This window comes from Ipomoea triloba, chromosome 8 (assembly GCF_003576645.1).
Source record: "Ipomoea triloba cultivar NCNSP0323 chromosome 8, ASM357664v1".
NCBI lineage: Eukaryota > Viridiplantae > Streptophyta > Magnoliopsida > Solanales > Convolvulaceae > Ipomoea > Ipomoea triloba.
In genome coordinates this window covers 20,200,122-20,208,393 of record NC_044923.1, presented here as the reverse complement: position 1 = coordinate 20,208,393, position 8,272 = coordinate 20,200,122, and positions in this window count along the sequence as shown.

Sequence of the window (8,272 nt, the reverse complement as noted above, 5' to 3'; positions counted from 1 at the left end):
GGCCACAACTACATCGACACCACGAATGCCGGGGTCCAGACCAACTTCCAACCAGCACCGAGGGCAAATAGACCAGTGTCCAGCCGGATGCAACCATATGGATCTTGGATGATAGTCACGAGGGAGAGAAGGCAACAGGGGAGATCGTCGGGAATGGTAGACAAGCAGACGACACTGTCCGGAGGGCGCAACCAAATCATGCACAGAGCAACGTAAACAGAATCGGGTCGCGATTTGCGACGTTGGGAGAGGGTGATGAGGCTGAGGGCCACGATGGGGCCGATCTCGTGTTGGACTGCCCAGAGGAGAACCAGGATGTTACTGCTGCGGCGGGCAGCTCAAGATCGGAACAAAGGCCAAGTGGCCTGGGGAACAAGACTAGGAGAGCAAACGTGATCGCTAACGAGAAACAAATCCAGAATGAACCTACCGGACACCGATCGACTACTGTCACGGATAAGGAACCGACGCAGGAAGGAGGCAGGCCAGATCTTGTTCCAGACGTGCAGCGGAGGAGGACGAGCATGTGGTTATCCGCGGGGCCAAGGGGGCAAAGTTATCATCAGCTCTACAACTGTCCAGACAGGAGAGAACACCTCGGACACAGCTCCAATGGCCGATCACCCCGCGACCGAACACTACGGGACCTTCGGGAGAGTTCGACGATGAGGGGATGTCATAATGGATGTTGTAGTGCCGCTCAAGGCACCGCCGGAAGCTGGGGACCCTCGGGGACCTCTGCTTAGTCTAGTTCTTTGCTTTCGGGCTTTCCTTTGCGCGTCTTTTGTGTTTTGCACCTTTTTTCACCTCTGTGTCTATGATTTTTATCACCTGGAATTGTCAAGGTGGGGGGGGGGGGGAGCCTTCCTCCGCGTCCTTAAAAATATGATCCACTCCCACAGCAGAGGTCCCCGAGGGTCCCCCAGCTTCCGGCGGTGCCTTGAGCGGCACTACAACATCCATTATGACATCCCCTCATCGTCGAACTCTCCCGAAGGTCCCGTAGTGTTCGGTCGCGGGGTGATCGGCCATTGGAGCTGTGTCCGAGGTGTTCTCTCCTGTCTGGACAGTTGTAGAGCTGATGATAACTTTGCCCCCTTGGCCCCGCGGATAACCACATGCTCGTCCTCCTCCGCTGCACGTCTGGAACAAGATCTGGCCTGCCTCCTTCCTGCGTCGGTTCCTTATCCGTGACAGTAGTCGATCGGTGTCCGGTAGGTTCATTCTGGATTTGTTTCTCGTTAGCGATCACGTTTGCTCTTGTGGGAGTGGATCATATTATTAAGGTCGCGGAGGAAGGCCCCCCCCCCCCCCCACCTTGACAATTCCAGGTGATAAAAATCATAGACACAGAGGTGAAAAAAGGTGCAAAACACAAAAGACGCGCAAAGGGAAAGCCCGAAAGCAAAGAACTAGACTAAGCAGAGGTCCCCGAGGGTCCCCCAGCTTCCGGCGGTGCCTTGAGCGGCACTACAACATCCATTATGACATCCCCCTCATCGTCGAACTCTCCCGAAGGGTCCCCGTAGTGTTCGGTCGCGGGGTGATCGGCCATTGGAGCTGTGTCCGAGGTGTTCTCTCCTGTCTGGACAGTTGTAGAGCTGATGATAACTTTGCCCCCTTGGGCCCCGCGGATAACCACATGCTCGTCCTCCTCCGCTGCACGTCTGGAACAAGATCTGGCCTGCCTCCTTCCCTGCGTCGGTTCCTTATCCGTGACAGTAGTCGATCGGTGTCCGGTAGGTTCATTCTGGATTTGTTTCTCGTTAGCGATCACGTTTGCTCTCCTAGTCTTGTTCCCCAGGCCACTTGGCCTTTGTTCCGATCTTGAGCTGCCCGCCGCAGCAGTAACATCCTGGTTCTCCTCTGGGCAGTCCAACACGAGATCGGCCCCATCGTGGCCCTCAGCCTCATCACCCTCTCCCAACGTCGCAAATCGCGACCCGATTCTGTTTACGTTGCTCTGTGCATGATTTGGTTGCGCCCTCCGGACAGTGTCGTCTGCTTGTCTACCATTCCCCGACGATCTCCCCTGTTGCCTTCTCTCCCTCGTGACTATCATCCAAGATCCATATGGTTGCATCCGGCTGGACACTGGTCTATTTGCCCTCGGTGCTGGTTGGAAGTTGGTCTGGACCCCGGCATTCGTGGTGTCGATGTTAGTTGTGGCCTCTTGTTCGCCGGGCTTGGGACGTGATGGGCAGGTCTCCTGCTGATGTCCATACAATCCGCATGAAAAGCAGATAAGATGGATCCCTTCGTATGCCACTTGCCACTCTTTTTCCTCTAGAGTGAATCTTGAGACCAGCGGCTTGGTGATGTTGATCTCGACACACACTCGTGCAAATTTCCCTTTGGAAACCAGGCTGGTGGTGTGATCCACCTTAACGATCCGTCCAATTTTGTTACCGACTTTCCTTATGCACAGGAGGTTGTAGTATTCTACTGGTAGCCGGGGAAACTGAATCCAAACCAGGACTTTTTCCGTGGTCTCTGCAAATGGGTCGAAATTGGGCACCCACTCCTTCACTATCAAGTAGTGATCCAGGATCATCCAAGGGCCCTCGTACTTGGCGAAATCCAAATCCTCTCGCATCGCAAACTTAACGAGGAAATAATCGTTGTCTAGAGCGATGAGATCGATTTTACCCGTTGGTAAGAGATACGCATAGCCCACCCTGCGCCCCAACACCTTAACGATCAGTGTCTGGCGCCACGGCTCACGGATCCTCTCTTTCTCCTTCGCTGTTAACCTGACTGTTGGGCATGTGGGGTCCTCATCTTCAATGTCTACTTCTTCCTCCTCGTCCTCGTTTTCGGCATCACCTGCAAGAAGGAACGGTGCGGTTCCCGTCCCCTTTCCCACCACCATGTCCAGATAGGATCGTGGCTTGTCTGCTCTGGTCACCTCCGCTGGAGCTGCCGGCGATTCGTCAGGCGTTTGGGCATACGACGTCATACCTGGAGTCTCAGGAACCACCTCCTCCAAAACCGGCCCGGGCGCAGTGTAATACCCCGTATTTTCCTAACATTATTATTTTATCCTTAGGCGTTGACATTCATAAGTTATGATCTCCCGATGTCTCAAAAGAATTATTATAAGTAAGGACAGTTAGTAATAAGCTGCGATCGTACGTACCGGTCACAAACCGTAAAATTTTAGGAACTAGTATTCGGACCCGGTTGTCCTAGGAAATGGATTTTTAAACACCATACTATTATTCTTGAATTTCCTATTTAATTAAATCAGCTCATAGCAGCGAAAATTTATTTTGATCGTACATCGCTAAATTTCGCGGTGTACCGAACCTAGCCCAAATTGGAGCTTTTGACTGGAATAAAATTGTAGTTTCAAGAATATTCTATTTAAATTATTTTCTACCGAAAATTCATCTGTTTCAATCCCGATTAGTCCAAGTTGAGATATTTTATTATTTTATTATTTTTTTTTCCTTAATCCTTATCACATAAATGTGATTAAGTATAAAAAAAAACAATTTTTTTCCTTTTCTTCTTCCTATTGCCGAAAAGAGAGGAGAGAAAAGGGAGAGCTCACCATTGTTTTCTTCCTTCAAATTCCATAGCCAAATCCATCTCAACTCTTGATTTTATTCGGTAAGTTTTCAATTTTATTCGGTAGAAAGCTTTGAAATCCTTCTTAGGTTATGAATGTTGGTCCCAAGGGGATGGGGTACAAGTCTAGAGGGGGGGGGGTGAATAGACTTGTATAAGATTTTGCAAATCTTTTTCGACTTCTCGTGTGTATTGGACTTAGGATGTTTNTGTTGCCTTCTCTCCCTCGTGACTATCATCCAAGATCCATATGGTTGCATCCGGCTGGACACTGGTCTATTTGCCCTCGGTGCTGGTTGGAAGTTGGTCTGGACCCCGGCATTCGTGGTGTCGATGTTAGTTGTGGCCTCTTGTTCGCCGGGCTTGGGACGTGATGGGCAGGTCTCCTGCTGATGTCCATACAATCCGCATGAAAAGCAGATAAGATGGATCCCTTCGTATGCCACTTGCCACTCTTTTTCCTCTAGAGTGAATCTTGAGACCAGCGGCTTGGTGATGTTGATCTCGACACACACTCGTGCAAATTTCCCTTTGGAAACCAGGCTGGTGGTGTGATCCACCTTAACGATCCGTCCAATTTTGTTACCGACTTTCCTTATGCACAGGAGGTTGTAGTATTCTACTGGTAGCCGGGGAAACTGAATCCAAACCAGGACTTTTTCCGTGGTCTCTGCAAATGGGTCGAAATTGGGCACCCACTCCTTCACTATCAAGTAGTGATCCAGGATCATCCAAGGGCCCTCGTACTTGGCGAAATCCAAATCCTCTCGCATCGCAAACTTAACGAGGAAATAATCGTTGTCTAGAGCGATGAGATCGATTTTACCCGTTGGTAAGAGATACGCATAGCCCACCCTGCGCCCCAACACCTTAACGATCAGTGTCTGGCGCCACGGCTCACGGATCCTCTCTTTCTCCTTCGCTGTTAACCTGACTGTTGGGCATGTGGGGTCCTCATCTTCAATGTCTACTTCTTCCTCCTCGTCCTCGTTTTCGGCATCACCTGCAAGAAGGAACGGTGCGGTTCCCGTCCCCTTTCCCACCACCATGTCCAGATAGGATCGTGGCTTGTCTGCTCTGGTCACCTCCGCTGGAGCTGCCGGCGATTCGTCAGGCGTTTGGGCATACGACGTCATACCTGGAGTCTCAGGAACCACCTCCTCCAAAACCGGCCCGGGCGCAGTGTAATACCCCGTATTTTCCTAACATTATTATTTTATCCTTAGGCGTTGACATTCATAAGTTATGATCTCCCGATGTCTCAAAAGAATTATTATAAGTAAGGACAGTTAGTAATAAGCTGCGATCGTACGTACCGGTCACAAACCGTAAAATTTTAGGAACTAGTATTCGGACCCGGTTGTCCTAGGAAATGGATTTTTAAACACCATACTATTATTCTTGAATTTCCTATTTAATTAAATCAGCTCATAGCAGCGAAAATTTATTTTGATCGTACATCGCTAAATTTCGCGGTGTACCGAACCTAGCCCAAATTGGAGCTTTTGACTGGAATAAAATTGTAGTTTCAAGAATATTCTATTTAAATTATTTTCTACCGAAAATTCATCTGTTTCAATCCCGATTAGTCCAAGTTGAGATATTTTATTATTTTATTATTTTTTTTTCCTTAATCCTTATCACATAAATGTGATTAAGTATAAAAAAAAACAATTTTTTTCCTTTTCTTCTTCCTATTGCCGAAAAGAGAGGAGAGAAAAGGGAGAGCTCACCATTGTTTTCTTCCTTCAAATTCCATAGCCAAATCCATCTCAACTCTTGATTTTATTCGGTAAGTTTTCAATTTTATTCGGTAGAAAGCTTTGAAATCCTTCTTAGGTTATGAATGTTGGTCCCAAGGGGATGGGGTACAAGTCTAGAGGGGGGGGGGTGAATAGACTTGTATAAGATTTTGCAAATCTTTTTCGACTTCTCGTGTGTATTGGACTTAGGATGTTTAGGTCCGATACCTCACAAGAGACACGGCAAAGTTGCGCGCGGAAAGGTTATCCCCTTTTAGTTAGCACGAGTTTGAGTTAGTTCGAGAGGTGCGGTTATATGCAGTGCAGTTCGAGAGTTAGATAGCGAGAGATAAAAGCAGAAAGTAAATGCGAGAGAGATTTTTAAGTGGTTCGGCCAACCCGCCTACATCCACTCTTCTTCCAGAAACTCCCTGGAAGGATTGCACTAAAACTTCCCTTTTTAGTACAATATCGAGCGCTTGAGCTTTGATCACGAAGCCCGCCTCAAGCCTCAGGTTTTTCGCCCCGCTTCTTGTTACTCCACCTATCGAGCACTTGAGCTTTGATCACCAAGCCCGCCTCAAGCCTCAGGATCTTCACAAGACAGCTCCCAGGTTACTCCGCCTCTCCTCAGGTTTTTCTCCCTGCTTCCAGTTACTCCACCTCTCGAGCACCTGAGCTTTGATCACCAAGCCCGCCTCAAGCCTCAGGATCTTCACTAGACAGCTGCCAGGTTACTCTGCCTCTTCTTGCTTAATCCAAAGCAAGGACCTTTGGTTGTCACAGTTGAGTGTAACAAGCTCCAATCTGACCAGAAGCTATCGTTGTATCAACGTCGATGTAGGGCAGCTTCGGTCACCTTCTAGATGTATAGCAGTTTAAGCTTTGTAACTCTCTCAAACACTAAGATGTGTTTTTCTCGCTGTTATGAATATCAGGATGATATTCCAAGTTGAGCACTTGCACTTTTGAATGTTCTAAGCAGACACCTCTTAAGATTTTCGAATCGAACCAACTTCTTACGAAAACTACCCCGTCTTCTTGATCTTGTGTCTTCACGTCCTTTTTATATGAGAGTTAAGGAATAATTCCGTTGGAGGGAAAATTATTCCGTTTGAAATTTGTCTCCCATGCTGTGTATGGGACTTGCATCCTTTCAGCATTTTTCATGGAGTAGTGGTTTTGTAACTTGAACCTTTTGTTTGGTAGTGGATATTCCATAATCCACTTTCTTGAGTCCATGCTCCACTTGCTATTTTTGGTAAAAGTTACTCTTTTTTAAATTCCCATTGATCCTCGTTTTAGGGAATAAGACTGACTTTGGATTAGTGCACCTTCTATCCGTTTGTTGTGGAATTCTGATGTGGCATCCACTTCTGGCACCTCCTTAATATTTTATCTCCATGATATTCTTCTTCTCCAAACTTTATTCATGCTTCCTGACCGTCATTCAGCCTTTTGGAGAAATGTCAGTTTATCGAGACCAAGATTGATGTCTCGATTGTTTGATGTCTTGATCCCCATGTATCGAGAGATCTATCTCTCGAACTTTGCTTATGTCTCGAACTGGGTTGTTGTACCGAGAGATCCTATCGCTCGGACTCTGCTTATGTCTCGAGACTTAGTTGATGTCTCGCAGACCCTTATTCCTCCAGTGTTGTCCCGTGCCTTCTTCTGATCTATCTATAGGATTACAACACGAGACTTTCTAAGATGTTCCCACAAGTTTACCTTAAGCTTAAATATTTTCCGAGTTGAGCTCAAGTTACCCGGTTGTATTTTCGCTCTTAGTTTACTTGTAGAACTTACATTGATTCCTATCTTTCGAGACTTAGGGGATTCTAAGATACATTTTGGTATCATCAAAACCTAATACATTATGTTCCTAACAATGAATCTATACTTAATTTCTTGAAATCTCTTGTTATGGTGATGATTTGAATCTAGGGTTTCAAAGTGAAATTTGGGGAAAATCATCCAAAGTTGTTCCTAAGGAATTGTGACCACTTTGAGGTAAGGAATTCCCTTAAGTTGGTTTAGTCACTTGAAATTAGATAATTGATTATTTGGTTGAAATATGGTGTTTTGGAGCTTGGGAATATTTTTGTATACATGTTCATAGCTTGGATATGCTTGTATATGTTGTATTTATGTCCATATAGGCTTATACTTGTGAAAATAGTGAAAGGAAATCAGGGTAGATTCTGGCAGTAACTTCCGAGATTTATTGGGAAATATTGGTAAGGTATTTTAATTCTATTTTTTTTAGACATGTAGTTCTATAAGTGTAGAACCCGCATATAAAATTTCATAATGATCGGAGTAGTGGAAGTATGGTTTTCGAATTTTTCTCCAAAACTGGTCCAGAGAGAGATAAAATTTCCGGACAGCACACTGCCAAGGACAAAGATGGAATTTTCTGTGTTTATTCGCGAACCAAAATGACCAAAACTTTTTATGGACATCAAGTACTATGAGTTGGGGTTCTACCATAAAAATTTCAAGTGAAAAAGAGTTCGGGAACTATTTTTACCGGCTCAATCTTTCAGACTGCGCCAAGCTGAATTACTGTCCAGAATAGGCGGAACGTGTTGGACGCGGCCCTGGACGCGCGTCCAGTGGAGTCCAGTAGGTTCGAGAGTAAGATCAAATTGTATAAGCTTTGATTATTATTATTGATGTTTAGATGATGGGGTTGTAATGAACCTAAGAGGTTATGAGAATGATGATGATGTTATAACATGTTGATACATGGGTTATGAAATGGTGATAAAGTTAGGATGGATATTACTGATGATTGTAATGATCATAGATAGTAATTAGAGCTTAATTAAGGACTTAGTAATTAATGATGGATTAACAATGGAGTTCAGGAGGTGATTAAGCTCTAATTATAGTGATTAAGGACTGATAATAGTTATTAAGGTTTAATGACTGGATGAATAGGCGGAATGGTA